Raw genomic sequence first — 18,900 nt, 5'->3', positions numbered from 1 at the left:
TCGCTCAGGTGGATGTAAAAGATCCCGTGGCACTATTTCGAAGAAGAGCAGTGGAGTTATCCCTGGTGTCCTGGCCAATATTTATCCCTCAACCAACATAACTAAAACAGATTATCTGGTCATTATCACATTGCTGTTTGTGGGACCTTGCTGTGCGCAAATTGGCTGCTGCGTTTCCCACATTACAACAGTGACTCCACTTCAAAAATACTTCATTGGCTGTAAAACGCTTTGAGATGTCTGGTGGCCGTGAAAGGCGCTATATAAATGCAAGTCTTTCTTTTCTTTAATAGAAAATCATACTGGGAGTCCACACTTTCACGATATGCGCTCCCGGTGTACATCAGGAGTGGTGCAACAGAATTTTTACCCCTTAATTGTGCTTCTACTTTGACCATTTCAAAAATCTCCTTGGTTCATATTTTCATTTCTCTTGTAGCGAAAGAGTTAATAACCGTTTTATTTTAACAGCTGCCGAGCAAAATATAGATCTGCATAATTTCCCTGAGAACATTTTAAAAACAGAACACAAGTTTTTTGAGCAATGTCTTGTTGCTGTAAAGCCCAAAGTTTTTAACCCCAGTTATCTTCATGGAAACTTGTTCGTCAAGTATACATTTGTAATTTGTAAAAATGTAATTTTGCAACCCAAATGTAACCAATGGAAATAAGCAATGTCGTCTTACATCTTAGGCATGTGAAACTCCAACAAATGTCTGAGTAGGTCAGCTGTACTGCCATTGTGAATAGTCTCAGTTATGTGGCTTTTGTACGACATGACATTTGTTAAACTATACATGCAGTATTGCAGAACCATTCACTAAAAACAAACCTTTACAAGCTGTCCATATAAACCGAGAGTTTTGGCGTTTTCACTGTGGGCTAACCCCAGCAAATATTAACACACTTCTAGGGACCCCAGTTCTAAATTCTGAAAGGCAGTGTCATCTACCCAAAGGAAAAAAAGTGATATTATAAAAATTACTTTTATTATTATTCAACAGAATGCTAGTAAGGCAAATACAGAAAAAAATATAGAATAGAATATAGAATTCTTGAGACACAGTAACCAGTCTCAGATAGATATCTGGTAACCTCAAGAGCCCCTTGGAATCACCCTCACGACCTCTACGGTACATGGACCCCAGATTGAGAACATTTGACATAAACAAGCACTAGCCAACAATGTCACCATGGTTACACTGTGGGAATTTTATTTTCATTGACAGTCATCACAGAGCTAACAACGTGAGTAAACAATTTACATAAATTTAGAACCCAAAAGAGTCAAATAAAGTAATTATAATTTTTTTTAAATGATTGCATCTTATTGTATTTGCGACACGTGCACACCCAAGAAATTTAAAACAACCGGTAGCAAAGTGGTTATGTTACTTGACTAGTTAATCCCGAGGCCTGGACTAATGATCCAGAGACATGAGTTCCAATCCCACAACGGCAGCTGTGGAATTTAAATTCAGTTAATTAAATAAATCTGGAATAAAGATGACCAAGAAACTATCGGATTGTTGTAAAAACCCAACTGGTTCACTAATGTCCTTTAGGGAAGGAAATCTGTCGTCCTTACCTGGTCTGGCCTATATGTGACTCCAAACCACAGCAATGTGGTTGACTCTTAACTGCCCCCTGAAATGGCCTAGCAAGCCACTCAGTTGTAACAAACTGCTACAAGAAACAATAATAAGAATAAAACCGGACGGTCCACCCAGCATCTACCACAGCACGGGCTTCGGACATGGCACACCCAGCCCAGTCAACCCTGCAACGTCCTCCTCACTAACATCTGGGAGACTTGTGCCAAAATTGGGAGAGCTGTCCCACAGACTAGTCAAGCAACAGCCTGACATAGTCGTACTCACAGAATCATACCTTTCAGCCAATGTCCCAAACTCCTTCATCACTGTCCCTGGTTAAGTCTTGAGGAGTGGCGGCACTGTGGTATACAGCTGGGAAGGAGTGGCCCTGGGAGTTCTCAACATTGACTCTGGACCTCATGAAGTCTCATGGTTTCAGGTCAAGCATGGGCAAGGAAACCTCCTGCTGATTATCACCTACCGCCCTCCCTCAGCTGATGAATCAGTACTCCTCCATGTTGAACACCACTTGGAAGAAGCACTGAGAGTAGCAAGAGCACAGAATGTACTCTGGGCGGGAGACTTCAATGTCCATCACCAAGAGAGGCCCGGTAGCACCACTACTGACCGAGCTGGCCGAGTCCTGAAGGACATAACTGCCAGACTGGGTCTGCGACAGGTGGTGAGAGAACCAACACAAGGGAAAAACCTACTTGACCTCGTCCTCACCAATCTACCTGTCGCAGATGCATCTGTCCATGACAGTATTGGTGACCACCGAACAGTCATTGTGGAGACAAAGTCCCGTCTTCATACTGAGGACACCCTCCATCGTGTTGTGTGGCACTACCATCGTGCTAAATGGGATAGATTCAGAACAGATCTAGCAGCACAAAAGAGTAGGCATCTGTGGGCCATCAGCAGCAGTAGAATTGTATTCCACCACAGTCTGTAACCTCATGGCCCGGCATATCCCTCACTCTACCATTACCATCAAGCCAGGGGACCAACCCTGGTTCAATGAGGAGTGCAGAAGAGCATGCCAGGAGCAGCACCAGGCGTACCTAAAAATGAGGTGCCAACCTGGGAAAGCTGCAACACAGGACTACATGCATGATAAACATCGGAAGCAGCATGCTATAGACAGAGCTAAGCGATCCCACAAACAACAGATCAGATCAAAGCTCTGCAGTCCTGCCACATCCAGTCGTGAATGGTGGTGGACCATTAAACAACTAACGGGAGGAGGAGGCTCCATGAACATCCCCATCCTCAATGATGGTGGAGCCCAGTACATGAGTGCAAAAGACAAGGCTGAAGCGTTTGCAACCATCTTCAGCCAGAAGTGCCGAGTGGATGATCCATATCGGCCTCCTCCTGAAGTCTCCACCATCACAGAAGCCAATTCGATTCACTCCACATGATATCAAGAAACGGCTGAGCGCACTGGATACAGCAAAGGCTATGGGCCCTGACAACATCCCGGCTGGCGTGCTGAAGACTTGCGCTCCAGAACTAGCCGCACCTCTAGCCAAGCTGTTCCTATCCAGCTACAACACTGGCATCTATCCGACAATGGAAAATTGCCCAGGTATGTTTGGTCCACAAAAAAACAGGACAAATCCAACCCAGCCAATTACCGCCCCATCAGTCTACTCTCAATCATCAGCAAAGTGATGGAAGGTGTCATCGACAGTGCTATCAAGCAGCACTTACTCACCAATAACCTCCTCACCGATGCCCAGTTTGGGTTCCGCTAAGACCACTCAGCTCCAGGCCTCATTACAGCCTTGGTCCAAACATGGACAAAGGAGCTGAATTCCAGAGGTGAGGTGAGAGTGACTGCCCTTGACATCAAGGCAGCATTTGACCGAGTGTGGCATCAAGGAGCCCGAGTAAAACTGAAGTCAGTGGGAATCGGGGGGAAAACTCTCCACTGGCTGGAGTCATACCTAGCACAAAGGAAGATGGTTGTTGTGGTTGAAGGTCAATCATCACAGCCCCAGGACATCGCTGTAGGTGTTCCTCGGGGCAATGTCCTAGGCCCAGCCATCTTCAGCTGCTTCATCAATGACCTTCCCTCCATCATAAGGTCAGAAGTGGGGATGTTCGCTGATGACTGCACAGTGTTCAGTGCCATTCGCAACTCTTCAGATAATGAAGCAGTCCATGCCCGCATGCAACAAGACCTGGACGACGTTCAGGCATGGGCTGATAAGTGGCAGGTAACATTTGCGTCACACAAGTGCCAGGCAATGACTATCTCCAACAAGCGAGAGTCTAACCACCGCCTCTTGACATTCAACAGCATTACCATCACCGAATCCCCCACCATCAACATCGTGGGGGTCTCCATTGCCCAGAAACTTAACTGGACCAGCCACATAAATACTGTGGCAACAAGAGCAGGTCAGGGGCTGGGTATTCTGTGGCAAGTGTCTCACCTCCTGACTCCCCAAAACCTTTCCACCATCTACAAGGCACAAGTCAGGAGTGTGATGGAATACTCTCCACTTGCCTGGATGAGTACAGCTCCAACAACACTCAAGAAGCTCGACAACATCCAGGACAAAGCAACCCACTTGATTGGCACCCCATCCATCACCTTAAACATTCACTCCCTCCACCAGCGGCGTACCATGGCTGCAGTTTGTACCATCTACAAGATGCTCTGTAGCAACTCGCCAAGACTTCTTCAACAGCATCTCCCAAACCCACGACCTCTACCACCTAGAAGGACAAGGGCAGCAGACGCAGGGGAACACCATTACCTGCAAGTTCCCCTCCAAGTTACACACCATCCTGACTTGGAAGTATATCGCCGATCCTTCATCGTCACTGGGTCAAAATCCTGGATCTCCCTCCCTAACAGCACTGTGGGAGCACCTTCACCACACAGACTGCAGCGGTTCAAGAAGGCGGCTCACCACCACCTTCTCAGGGCAATTAGGGGTGGGCAATAAATATTGGCCTTGCCAGCGACGCCCACATCCCATGAACGAATAAAAAAACATCTGCAATAGGACTTAAGCCATGTCTGAAACAAGCACATGGATAGTCATAAAACATTAATGTAAGCAGAAAGGAAATGAGTTGGCGTTTGGTTTAAGTGAGAGTCAGAATTCGAGGTTAGTTTAGAAAGAGAGTCACCCTCCTACTGCTTTAGGTGTAAATGTTCTTAAAAAAATGTTCTAGTTGTAACATCATCAGCCTCACAAAAAGTCCAGACATGTAACTTTCATATTAATTGTCAAATCCCTATTTGAGTTTGTATTTCCCAGACCAGACCGTAAAATAGATGTTGGCCGAGCACTTTAGATTACTACAGCTTGCCGTGGTTCTCTCTACATTGTATAAGAAACCAGGATTTGGAAGTGCTCACAGATTATATCACATCATTGCAAACATCCCATTGCTAAATCATTTCCAGTGTGGCACATTGACGCTGTTGGTTCATTATACCTTTCCTTCAGATGAGCTACATTGTGCATTTCAAAAAATAGTGCCCTTAAAATAACAGTGACATTTTTATAAAACACATCTGAATTATTTATAGCATGAGTGCATTGTTACTGGACACCGCTATATTTAGAGTTGTGTTAAACAATGAGTACTGGCTGTGCTGACACATTGGAATCTGCAGTTCCTTTGTAGAACCAATCCCCAATCTGAATGGGAGTCCGCAGCTGACTCTGTAACCCCACAGAATTTTCTCAAGATGGCCTTTAAAGTCCTTAACAAGTAACATTTTTTTCCTTCACTCATGTTGGAATGAAAGCAAGTTGTGGTAATAACAGAGGGAAAAGACCATTATTGCTGTCTACCAGACTTACTCACCTATTTACAGGAAATCTCTCTTAACCGGCAAAATTCAGGAGTAGGTTCAGGTAAATTTTATTATATATTAGTGGCCGTGTAACCGGGGTTCCTGAATCTGTGGGCGTGCAACAGGGACTCCTGGATCTGTGGCCGTGTAACCGGGACTCCTGCACAAGTGCCGTGTAACCGGGGTTCCTGGATCTGCGGCCGTGCAACCGGGGTTCCTGGATCTGTGGCCGTGTAACCGGGGTTCCTGAATCTGTGGCCGTGCAACAGGGACTCCTGGATCTGTGGCCGTGTAACCGGGGTTTCTGCACCTGTGGCCGTGCAACAGGGACTCCTGGATCTGTGGCCGTGTAACCGGGACTCCTGCACAAGTGCCGTGTACCCGGGGCTCCTGCACAAGTGCCGTGTAACCGGGGCTCCTGCACCTGTGGCCGTGTACGGGGCTCTCGTACCTTTTAACTATACCTCTCTGTAATCCGGACTTTTTGATCAACCGGCACCACGCCGGTCCCGTCGGTGCCGGATAAAAAAGAGTTTCCTGTACTCATGTCTACCACTCATTTTGTTTAAATTAAATCCAGAAGACCACATGCACCCTGGTGTGGTTTATTTTTTTGGGTCACTGTGGGACAAAGTATGGTCTTTTTTATGGTTGGTGCTGTATTCCTTGGTGCCTCATTAGCATGCGTCAGGTGGGCACAAGTGCCACTTTGGACACTTTGCTGGCGCCCACACCAGTGCTCACACACCCATGGGGGAGTAGTGGAGGGCGGTGGGGGGGCGGTGGGGGAGTTGTCCAGACTTCCTTCCCCCACCCCAGCAATGGTTCAATCAGCTCTCTCAGCAAAGGGTGGAGGGGGTGGGGTGTGACGTAATAAAACTCACTACGCACTTGGTTTGAGTATAAAGCAAGGCTTTAATCAACTTGTTTCAGAACATGGAGGTCTAGTTGTACTTCACTAGCTCCTTGTCTTACAAAATGTCCCAGGCAAGCTGGGACCAACGCCCGAGTATTTATACTCCTTGGACGGCGCCACCAGCTGGCCGTCCAGTGTTATTTCATAGGTAGTTTCTCGATGATGAGATTTATGACAGGGTGATCTGTTGAATTTTTTTATACTAAGACTTTTCAAAGGCCCAGCTCACATGCCTGGCCGGGATGGTACCTGCGGGGTCCACATATGCCCTTGTGGAGGCCGGGCTTAGCTCCACTCACTCAGCACACCGGCCACCACTACTACTTGGGTCCCACTGGGGCCGTCTTAGGGAGGGAGTCCCCACCCCAGTTCTGCCCCATGGCCATCATCAGCCCCCTTCTGTTACAAGTCCCGGACATGGTGAAACCCCCAGCACCATCAGGTCTCCATGTTTCCCTGGGGATTCTACCATGCTCCGTCACTTGGAGTTACGACAGGAGACCGACAGAACCCCCCCCCCCCCCACTGCCTCCCCAAAGGAATTTAAGAGCCATTATTATTTAGTTTTAAAAAGTAAAGGTAGCAAAGGTAAAGGTTAGGGGACAGGTTTTGCTGTTCTGGTGCCTGGCTGTATTGGATCAGCTGGGCGCAACACATTGGGAGAAATCAGACAGGTAGAATAGTACAGCCATAAAGAAGCCCACAGAATTTCCCATCCATTAGTTTAAGTGGACAGAAAATCATGCAGAGTCCCTCACAGAGCATGCGATCATTCCCGTCCAGTTGTCCTCCATGCACTGAGCACCAGCGGTTCAATATGCCCAGGTACAGTCACAGAGAAATCTGCCCCCTTAGAAGTCCAGATAATTGATCACTAGAGTGGGGCTTGAAAAGTCTACAGGAAATGGTCACTAACATTTCCTGTAGTTTGTGATTGTTTTTGTCATTGTGTTTCCAAGGAGCCACTGCTGGGATGTTTGTACAAGATTCATTCGGGTGCTTCACAGTTTCTCATTAACAATGGGTAAACCGACTCACCACAAAGAGCGCATTTTAATTCACCGCCCCATTCCCACTCGGACCTCACCGTCCTCAGCCTCTTGCATTGTTCCACGGAAGCTCACCGTAAACTCAAGGAACAGCATCTCATCTTCAGGTTAGTCACTTTACAGCCTTCCGGACTCAATATCGAGTTCAACAATTTCAGATCATAACCTCAGCCCCTATTACATTTTTACTTATATTTTTTATCCACACCTTTGTTTTGGCCCTTCACACCCCCTTTCTTTTTTTTTCTCTCTCCCACATGGCAGCTGTCTCCCATTCTGCCAGCGCATTTCACACCTAATCTAGAGCCGTCTTTTGTCTCCACTAGTCCTATCACCATCTCGTCTCGTTTTGAATACCTCTTAATGTCTCTTCACTTCTCTTTTGTTCTCTCCCAGCCTGGCCTCTTAATCTATTTCATTCCCTGTGCTTCTTCAGTCTTGACAAAGGGTTTGACCCGAAACGTTGACTCTATTTCTCTCTCCACGGATGTTGCCTGGCCTGCTGAGTTTTTCCAGCATTTTCTGTTGTTATTACAAAGAGTGCATTGTTGGTTCAGCCCCAATTCATAGCTTATGAATAAACGTGGATTCAGATTCGCACAATCCAGAGTCGGAAGATTAGAACCAAGGAATCCAGGTGCTACAGTAGTTTAGAACACAGCCCACCCACCTCTTGGATGGATCTGAGTCCAGATTGCAAGCGTGCTAATAGAAGGAGTTTGGGCACTTAACCTAAGTTTGCAGTTGAGGCTTTTTAGACACCAATGGGTGAATTTTACCTTCAGCGTGTGGGCGGTAGGTAATCTGATGGAGCGGATCACCTGCCCATTATAGAAGCTGACTGATTTTTGTCCAATGAATCGGGTGCTACAATGGCCTGGTGATCTCCTCTGCCAGGTTATCACCCAGGCAGTGACCCCCCCCACCCCCCCCATTTCTCTTTCAGATTCCAGATTCCCCTCCCGTGACCCTTTGCTCCTCCTGAACTGGGAGTGTGCATATTGTGAGATATTGTAAGACTGTGAGTCTTGACAAAGGGTTTCGACCTGAAACGTTGACTCTATTTCTCTCTCCACGGATGTTGCCTGGCCTGCTGAGTTTTTCCAGCGTTGTCTGTTGTTATTGTGCATATTAGGTTGCATAGCCCAGGGCTAATAATGACCTTATTAGCAGAGGAAACGCTTCAAGGACACCCTCATAGCCTCCTTGAAAAAGTGCAACATCCCCACCGACACCTGGGAATCCCTGGCCCAAGACCGCACAAAGTGGAGGAGAAGCATCCGGGAAGGTGCCGAACACCTCGAGTCTCTTCGCCGGGAGCAAGCAGAAGCCAAGCACAGGCAGCGCAAGGAGCGCACATCAACCCAAGCACCCCGCCTACCCGCCCCCTTCAACCACCGTCTGCCCCACCTGTGACAGAGACTGTAGGTCCCGCATTGGACTCATCAGCCACCTGCGAACTCATTTTTAATGTGGAAGCAAGTCATCCTCAGTTCCGAGGGACTGCCTAAGAGAAGAGAGATTTTTAATCCAATGCACTCTGAAATTTGCTTGGTTTTCTCATTATATCTTCTGCCAATCCAGAAGGGGAAAATGATCAAATACTATACCCACTTCATAGCGGCTAAAATATTTAATCCAATTTATTTGCAAATGAGCAAAGATATAGGGAAATACTATACAGAACATGTATTAATTTACATTACGTACACCTAGAATTACTGCTTAAAGAATTAGTTGCTCTCCAAGATTCTTAAATTATAATTTGATGTTGATCCCATGGAATGGTAATGAGAAGGTAAACTCACATCACTTGGGTTCTATCACCTGGCCATGCCAGTGAACAGCAGCCACACATTACTGACACACAACAAAATTACATTCATGTCAAGACATCAAACTATTAACAAACTTCTTGCAAATAGACTTCTCGACACACAAATATGCTAGCATTAACCAATACAAAGTTTCACATTCCGAAGCATCATTCAAAGAGAGAGAACTAATTATGCTCATTCAGGTTGTGGTGTTGAGCCCCATTGAAGTCAGTGAAACAGGCTGATAACTGCAGCTCGGGACTTTTTTTTCAAAACACATTAAGCCAGCAGAAATTTCCAAGTTTTGTGATCACTTTTGTTAGTGGATTGGGGTCCTGGTACATCTGAAATTTGGTACTACTGACTAAATTATCAGTCTTACTTAAGAGTCTTCGAGGCTGGCTATCGCAGGATGAGGACATGTCACTGTGGTAACATTTGAGGCGTTTTCTTTTCTGAGGTTAGGTTTAAGGCACATTACTGGGGCAAAATCCAATGAGCTTTACTTCGCAATGAGCCCAGGCCATACCTGACCTGAAAGTGTCTGCAATGCTGGAACGAAGTGCTAAGAATGCCCTGTTCCGTAACACTGATAGCCCTCGGCTTGAGGAGTACAAAATTCACCGTTAAAAAGGGATCTGAGGCTAAGTGTTCCCCTTAGCAACACATATGCCTGGCAACTGGGTAGATGCATTTTCCAGTGTGTGAAAGCTATAAAGTGCACACGATGCTAATTCGACTAGCAGCTGATTGACATCTGATAGGCAGTTACCCTACTCCCTTCTTTTAGGTCCCTTTAAATCATTTCATGTCTGAGGGCAGACAGGTGACCTGCTCCAGGCTTCCTGCCAATTCAGCTCCATAACCATAGCCACCTGGGATGAAATGTCGAAGAGCGGCCATGGGTAATTCTGCCTTGGTTTTCACCCCTCACTGTGGAAAGTGCCTCACCCCTACATAGCATCCCCAACCACCCCCTCTCCCCCCCCCCCCACTCCCCGTCCCCCCGTCCCCCGGTAATAGCCTGTATGGTATCAGCCATTTGCTAAGTGGGGAATTTGGGGTCACAGACTACCAGCTGAGTTTCCTGGTGTTAGGATATTTTTTCCTTATTTCAGGCAAGTAAAAAAATGTCTGTGGCAGTATAGCAGGGCCAGCAACCACATCACTGCCCCAAAACGAGGAATAAATGCCTTAGCAACCTATCACCTTTATGTCCTTTCATTTTGAAATCCACCTGCTCCCACCATAGTAACCCTGAATGCCAGGAATACACTAGGATTCCAATCGGCCACCGTTACTAGGGTGCAAACGGTGAGAAACACACCAGGATGCCTTATTTCTGTCATTAGCATGCGCCCATATATATTTGAGCAGATTCTGCTAGAGATACATTGCAGATCCCAGCTTAACTCCAATGAATAATCCTGCCCTGAATGTCCCGTAGTGCATGAACAGAGCTGTGCTTCCATAATCAGCCTCAATCATTCAAATTGACCCAGTGTGTAATCCACATTAAGACAGAGCTGTCCAATTAAGATTAATTTGGATTTCAGTTTGTGTTTGAAGCTCTTCCCATTTCAAGTTTGTGAGATTGCAAAAAGGCTGCTTCTGGAGCAGGGTATGACAGCCTAGAGGTTACGTTACAGGACTTGTAGTCCAGTAGGGCCTGGCTTCTAACTGAATCCACGAGAAGGTAAGTTCAAATCTCGCCATGGCAGTTTGAGAATCCAAATTCGGTTTTTAAAAATCTGGGAAAAAAGTAAGCAGGAAGCTTTCAGATTGTGGTTAAAATCCAACTGGTTCACTGATGTCCTTTAGGGAAGGAACCCCGCCGTCCTTACCCTGTCTGGCCTATATGTTGACTCCAGTCTCCCACGCCAATGTGATTGACTCTTAACTGCCCGCAGTTGTAGTGCCACCTTCTCAAGGCAACTAGAGATGGGCAATAAATGCCCACATCTTGAAAATGAATGAAAAAGAAGCACCACTGCTCCCATGCTAGGCCTGGTTGCATATAAAAGCATTTATTCAGTGCCTGGCCAGTCTGTTGACTGTGAGCTTCCAGCTTGTGGTTTCCTGCTCTGTGGCGGGCCACAGTGTTGCTTCATCTTCCACCAGAATTGCAGTAGCGTTGACAAATAAAGAACTTCTTTAAATGAGATCAGCATTTTGTGAGCTGTCTTGTTTTTTTGTTAAACTACCCTTCTCAAGGTTCAGATGCATGAATCCGTAGGTACAGTCGTACATGACCTTGTAATATTACTGCAATCAGGAAGCTGCAGGTTGTGCCAGAAAAACAGGAGCTGAGGCCAACAGAATGTGTGCTTTGATAAACCAGACTAGTACTAATATTGTCCCGATACATTTTTACTCCTTAATATTCCCCTTTTTTGGACTTAAATATGCTCATTAAGGTGGGAGAGGCGGCAGTCAGAAAGGGAAAATTTTGTCCAGTTTACATTCTGTACTCACCCTTCATCACATGCCTACCAAGTGATTGGTTGGCATCCAGTTTGAATCTACTACATTCAAAGCACTTCACTCCCGCCTTCTGAAGACCAGGCGATGACAGCCAAATCCAGTTTGCATGAGGTCCTTAACAACCATCAGCAAGGGATCATGTTTCCTGGAGTCCCCATCAACAAGAATACACAAAACCCATCCCCCCCAATCAACAAGAATACACAGAACCCACCGCCACCCCCATCAACAAGAATACCAGAACCCTCCCCCCCATCAACAAGAATACACAGAACCCCCCCCCATCAACAAGAATACACAGAACCCACCGTCCCCCACATCAACAAGAGTACACAGAACCCGCCCCCCGCCCCCCCTCCCCCCCGCCGTGACCACGCTCGATCAGCTCCAATGGACGGGTCACATTGTCCGCATGCCCGATACGAGGCTCCCAAAACAAGCGCTCTACTCGGAGCTCCGACACGGCAAGAGAGCCCCAGGTGGGCAGAGGAAACGTTTCAAGGACACCCTCAAAGCCTCCTTGAAAAAGTATAACATCCCCACCGACACCTGGGAACCCCTGGCCCAAGACCGCACAAAGTGGAGGAGAAGCATCCGGGAAGGCGCCGAACACCTCGAGTCTCTTCGCTGGGAGCAAGCGGAAGCGAAGCGCAGGCAACGCAAGGAGCGCACGTCAACCCAAGCACCCAACCCGCCCGCCCCTTCAACCACCGTCTGCCCCACCTGTGACAGAGACTGTAGGTCCCGCATTGGACTCATCAGTCACCTGCGAGCTCATTTTTAATGTGGAAGCAAGTCATCCTCGGTTCCGAGGGACTGCCTAAGAAGAAGAAGAAGAAGACACAGTGATTAGACAGGATGGATCACACTGTACATGAGATACTGTTTACACAATGATTGAAGAGGGCCGTAGTTGAACCAACATCACATGAAGCACTGTGGAACAGTAAGAGTAGTGACTGCTGGAGCCATTGGGCTGCCCTCCATAATCATAATCAACTTTATTGTCATTGTTAGTGCACAAGTGCAGTACAACGAAATGTAGGCTTGTGGCTCCCGAGAGTGTGCATTTAGATTAAGACATTTAAACATTCAACATTCATTTGGCTTGTAATACATTAACATAAACATAACCATAATAAAGTGCATTGGCAGATGTGCAGGCTTTAGAGTTTATTTGTGGAGTTCAGTAGGATGACAGCCCTGGGAAAGAAGCTGTTCCTAAATCTGGTCGTTCGGGTGCGAATGCATCTGTAGCGTCTCCCAGATGGCAGGAGGGCGAACAGACTGTGGCTGGGGTGGGTAGGGTCTTTGATGATGGACCGTGACCTCCGTAAACAGCGTTTCTGGTATATGTGCTCCATGGTCGGTAGCCGGGTGCCGGTAATGCGCTGGGCAGTTTTGACTACCCGCTGCAGGGCTTTCCGGTCATAGTAGCTACAGCTGCCATACCATACTGTGATACAGTTCGTCAGGATGCTCTCTATTGTGCAGCGGTAAAAGTTAGAGAGGATCAGGGGTGACAGGTTACATCCCTTCAGCCTCCTTAGGAAATATAGGCGTTGCTGGGCCTTCTTCACCAGAGAGGAGGTATTGAGGGACCAGAGGTGCTGGGGCTCCATCACAGCGAGCGCTGGCTATCAGCTGCAATTGTTTGCGGTTGTTTCCGAAGGCCTGTCAGACGTGTACATTTTTCACTGGAAGATTCGCGTAGGCAGAAAGTGAGGACCGCGTAGGTATCCAGGGCTTAAACCCCGGCCAAGGCCAGGCAGGGGAGAGAATGCCCCGCAGTTTGAAACAATGGGGGCACAAATCAGATTCTGCTCTCGAGCTTTGGTAAACCTCAGCTTGCAAACTGGGAAAAATGAATCTGTAGCCGGGCTCTGGATGAGACAGGCTTAGAGCAGTAAATACAGCACGGCCCGAGTCTGATTCGAATAGCTGAGAAGGTTGGCAGTATTGACACACACCAGCGAATGCAAAAAATGTCCTTTCACGGACAGCTTCCTTTTTAAAAAAAAATAAAATAAGTGAACATATTCAGAAAGCTGTCCAGGGAGATTTTTAAGAATTCAACTGTTAGTAGGTTTTGATACTCGAAGGCCAGAATCTAGATACTGTGCCTTTTAATATAATTCAAACTTAGGCTGCGACGTACAGTCTCGTACTGTTCAAACTTATGAATACAGCAATTCAGGCAGTCAGTTTGGGAGAGTCTCTGGGTTTTTCATTCATCCTATTTGGGTTGTCTCCAACTCAAAGGAAAAAAACAAGTGCAGACAGTGGTTAAGTGTGGATTGGTTCCAGTCCAGAGCTGGGTTACTGTATACATCACCACAACAGGCCTCATGACTCACAGATGGAATCCAAGGGTGATTCGTTCCCCCTGCGAGCCAATGTCTGTCTGAAGCTCAGCAATGTGTGGGAGGGGTTTTTGGATTTAAAGTTGTGGAGAGTGACATTGCAGCCTGGTGCAAATGAGGGGTCGACTGCTAGTAAGCGGGGCATTACCGACGGGGCATTGTAACGTCTAGAACTACAATCACCCTGCAGCCAAGCTAAAAAGATGCATTGTCGTTGGGTAGAAATGGGAAATGAACACGTGCCCTCATTCCTCAGCCACTAGATGTTCATAGGGACAATCTACAAAGCACTCTGCTCGAGATACTACAGTTGTTTTGTATTGAGGGGAAATTCAATTTCCTTTTGAAAGAAATAATCTGATTTCATATTGCAATGTGTCTGAAACAGTGCCTGAGTTAATCATTATGGTAGCGACAGCAAGTAGAACTGTAAAGACTTGTAGATCATCCCCAGCCTCCGCCTCAATATAGCCAGCCTGTCCTCGCGTACAACTGACCATTTCCTGTTTCGTTCCCCCCACCCCCTTGTTCTCCTTCCTCCACCTCAGAGGCCTGTTGACTGTATCAGCAGCTGATTATTGTGCCGGCCGGCCAATTCTCCATGCTCAGCCAAACAAGTAGGCAGAGAGTAACAACAGCATTAGTCCTGTGCTTCAGTCTCTCTCTCTCCCCCCAGTCTCTCTCTCTCCCCAGTCTCTCTCTCCCCCAGTCTCTCTCTCTCCCCCGAGTCTCTCTCTCTCCCCCAGTCTCTCTCTCCCCCGAGTCTCTCTCTCTCCCCAGTCTCTCTCTCCCCGTCTCTCTCTCCCCCAGTCTCTCTCTCTCCCCCGAGTCTCTCTCTCTCCCCAGTCTCTCTCCCTTCCCCCAGTATCTCTCCCTCCCCCCAGTATCTCTCTCTCCCCTAGTCTCTCTCTCCCCCAGTCTCTCTCTCTCCCCCGAGTCTCTCTCTCTCCCCCGAGTCTCTCTCTCTCCCCCCAGTCTCTCTCTCCCCCAGTCTCTCTCTCTCCCCCCAGTCTCTCTCTCTCCCCCCGTCTCTCTCTCTCCCCCCAGTATCTCTCTCTCCCCTAGTCTCTCTCTCTCCCCGAGCCTCTATCTCTCTCCCCGTCTCTCTCACTCTCTCCCCCAGTCTCTCTCTCTCTCCCCCAGTCTCTCTCCCTCCCCCGAGTCTCTCTCTCTCCCCCGAGTCTCTCTCTCTCCCCCCAGTCTCTCTCCCCCCAGTCTCTCTCTCTCCCCCGTCTCTCTCCCTCCCCCCAGTATCTCTCTCTCTCCTAGTCTCTCTCTCCCCCAGTCTCTCTCTCCCCCAGTCTCTCTCTCCCCCAGTCTCTCTCCCTCCCCCGAGTCTCTCTCTCTCCCCCGAGTCTCTCTCTCTCCCCCCAGTCTCTCTCTCCCCCAGTCTCTCTCTCTCCCCCCAATCTCTCTCCCTGCCCCCAGTATCTCTCTCTCCCCTAGTCTCTCTCTCTCCCCTAGTCTCTCTCTCCCCAGTCTCTCTCTCTCCCCCGAGTCTCTCTCTCTCCCCCAGTCTCTCTCTCTCCCCCGAGTCTCTCTCTCTCCCCGTCTCTCTCTCTCCCCTAGTCTCTCTCTCCCCCAGTCTCTCTCTCTCCCCCGAGTCTCTCTCTCTCCCCCGTCTCTCTCTCTCCCCTAGTCTCTCTCTCTCCCCCAGTCTCTCTCTCTCCCCTAGTCTCTCTCTCCCCCAGTCTCTATCTCTCTCCCTGCCTCTCTCACTCTCTCCCCCAGCCTCTCTCTCTCCCCCAGTCTCTCTCTCTCTCCCCATCCCTCTCTCTCCCTACCCCCAGTCTCTCTCTCTCTCTCTCACCTAAGCGTGTCTCTCTCCCCAGTTTCTCTCTCGCTCCCCCTGTCTCTCTGTCCCCAGTCTCTCTCTCTCCCATCAGTCTGTCTCTCTCCCCAGTCTCTCTCTCCCTAGCCTCTCTCTGTTCCCAGCTAGCACCTGTGGAATTGTACCCCAGTTCAGAAGAGAAGGGGAGAAATGTGCCCCTCAGATATTGTGCCAAGTATTGGGCAGTAACGGGACGGGAACAAGTTAAAGACATGTGACCAGGTCCGGAGCTCCAGCACGTTGATGAATCACCCTGGCCGCCCATTACTGTGTAGATGCCCTTTCAATACAGATTTTGTTTTAACAGGAAAATTATAACCTTCTCCCATTCAGTGCAGCTAAAAACAGCCTAATTTAAGTCTCCAAAACTGAATACGACAACTTACAACACAGTTTGCTTTTGTCATTTCATAACCATTTCTCGAGTTCCCTCTTTATACCATCCTACGGTACAGGTCTGTGACAGGCTATACTTAGATACTGTGGGATTTTTGATTATCTTGGTGTTGGCTGTGGTGTAGGTGAGCTGTACATCCAGGGAACAAGTGAAGTCACGTTGGAAAATCGAAAGGAAAGGAGTACAATAAGGCAAATGTCTCACATTTCGGTTCTAAATCCCAATATGGTGAAAGTATTAATTTTTTCACCATAATCCTGAGGATGCATTCTGTCTAGTTTACTGTTTGATCCATTGTGTAAGCTCCTTCTGCTTTATGGGATTTAGGGCTTTTCCAGCTCATTAAATACAAAAATGAGTAACTTTGGATAGACCTACAAATTGTGAGACTATCTAACTTTTGTTCACTGTAATTTAATAGCAGAATAAAAGTTCCCTATGTCTTCATTAAAATCATAAGCCACAGATGTGTAATTGAAAGTTTATAAATATTCCTGTCAAGGGAGAAAGCCATTAACCTCCTGTGTATTGAAGTAGATCCTGCGCTGAATGTACCATGTTATTGTTTGAGAAATAACGCTACACAGGTTAAAGAGGTAAGTATGGACTGAGATGGATCAAATATTCCATGGAGCGTGACGGTAGCTATACTGCTGGGGAGGGAGGAGGGATTTATTGGCTGTGGAGGCCAAGATTGGATAGTGGAAATGGGAGGATGGATGAAAAAATCTAAGTTTCACTTGCTAACTTTTGGGAATCAGGAAGTATTTATGCAGCCCTTCCCTCAGCGGATTGAGTGGGTGGATAGAGTCCTCGATAGGGGAGATTGTCCATGGGCTGTGGAAGGAGTGGGCTCGATGGAGGGAATGGCCTTTGCTCAACCCAATGCTTGTTTTGTGTTCTCACTGCATCATTGAACATAACATAAGAACATAAGAAGTAGGAGTAGGAGTAGGCCATACGGCCCCTCGGGCCTGCTCTGCCATTCAATAGGATCATGGCTGATCCGAACCTAGACTCACGTCCACTTCCCTGCCCTCTCCCCGTAACCCCTAATTCCCTTATCTGCTAGGAAACTGTCTATCTCCATTTTAAATTTATTTAATGTTGCAGCTTCCACAGCTCTCTGGGGTAGCAAATTCCATAGATTTACTACCCTCTGAGTGAAGAAGTTTCTCCTCATCTCAGTCCTGAAACGGCAGCCCCTTATTCTAAGATTATGCCCCCTAGTTCTAGTCTCACCCATCAGTGGAAACATCCTCACCGCATCCACCCGATCAAGCCCCCTCACAATCTTATATGTTTCGATAAGATCGCCTCTCATTCTTCTGAACTCCAATGAGTAGAGGCCCAACCTACTCAACCTTTCCTCATAAGTCAACCCCCTCATCTCCGGAATCAACCGAGTGAACCTTCTCTGAACCGTCTCAAGAGCGGAATATGGAAACCAAAACTGCACGCAGTATTCCAGGTGTGGCCTCACCAATACCCTGTATAACTGCAGCGAGACTTCCCTGTTTTTATACTCCATCCCCCTTGCAATAAAAGCCAAGATTCCATTGGCCTCCCTGTCTTGTTTCTATTCATCAATTATTATAACATTTAAACTAATACAACTTTTAGACTGAAAATCCCTTTACACTTTCTGTATGCCCCGTCTAAATCCCTGATTAGCTAATTACACAAGGAATGATCCAAATGAAAAGACCAGAGAACGAGAGTATGATTGAGAGGGCTTCTTTCTCCTGATGCTGGAGTCCAGCCAATGTGTCAATGCTGATTCACAGTTCAAGTTATTTTGATCTCTAGTATAATCAGCAAGAGTTGAGGAGGATTATTCAATAATATCAGATTATAATATACAGGAAATGAACCTTCTCAGCCTGGGAACAGTTCTGGGCCTCCTTACAGATCTCAGTGGGTCTACCAACCCTTTCCCCAGTTTTGCATAACAGGGAACTCCCAAAAGAACTCAGCTCAGCTAGATGCAGAGCCTGGCTTGAGAAAGGTGTCACCAGATTAGGCCAGCTGCCCCATGAGGGCCTATGCCCTTCCTCCAGGCTATCTGAAAAATTTCACCCCACTATCTCCAGGCCAAGCGGAATCCTGCAAGGCTTTGCAGACTTCAGCTTTCCATCTACTCCCCAACGCGGTGAGACACGTCTCCACCCTGTGTACCATCCCAACCTCCATGAACAAGGATGAAGCTGAAAGCCTAAAGGAAGCCTGACGATGAGGCCCACCCTACCTTTAAGGGAGGAGGAATAGAAAAGGGAACGGATGGAGTCCAAACCCCAAACACCAGCAGCAGAAGCAAAATGCAAAAAAAGCCAATCTCAAAATCATACATCACACGTACCGCACCCTACACAAACTCCAGAAGTTTCATTCCTCCCGATCAGACGGCTGCTAGAGGGACTGTTGCCAGAAAAGCTAACCCTTCCCCACATATCCTGGTCGTACCCCTGCGTCTAGCTATCCTGATCAGCAGTCCAGGAGATCACTTGGAACAGGTCCAGTCTCACGATCCCAGGGAATCCAGCTCAGTGCTGGCTGAGTCTTCTCACTGGACAGAAAGGCCTGCAACGAGCAGACTAACACAGCTCTTGTTGCTAGCTGCAA

At 47.6% G+C, this 18,900-nt stretch overlaps 1 protein-coding gene across 1 annotated transcript in view; it reads left to right on the top strand.

The window, feature by feature from the left end:
* The window catches only part of arhgap31 (Rho GTPase activating protein 31), a 164,776-nt gene that overhangs the window by 42,934 nt on the left and 102,942 nt on the right, over positions 1-18,900 (top strand). The window lies entirely within an intron of this gene.

The sequence above is a fragment of the Somniosus microcephalus genome, chromosome 14 (assembly GCF_052327205.1).
Source record: "Somniosus microcephalus isolate GS21.2 chromosome 14, FLI_Smic_1.0, whole genome shotgun sequence".
Taxonomy (NCBI): Eukaryota; Metazoa; Chordata; class Chondrichthyes; order Squaliformes; family Somniosidae; genus Somniosus; species Somniosus microcephalus.
This window is presented reverse-complemented; position numbering and strand designations above follow the sequence as displayed.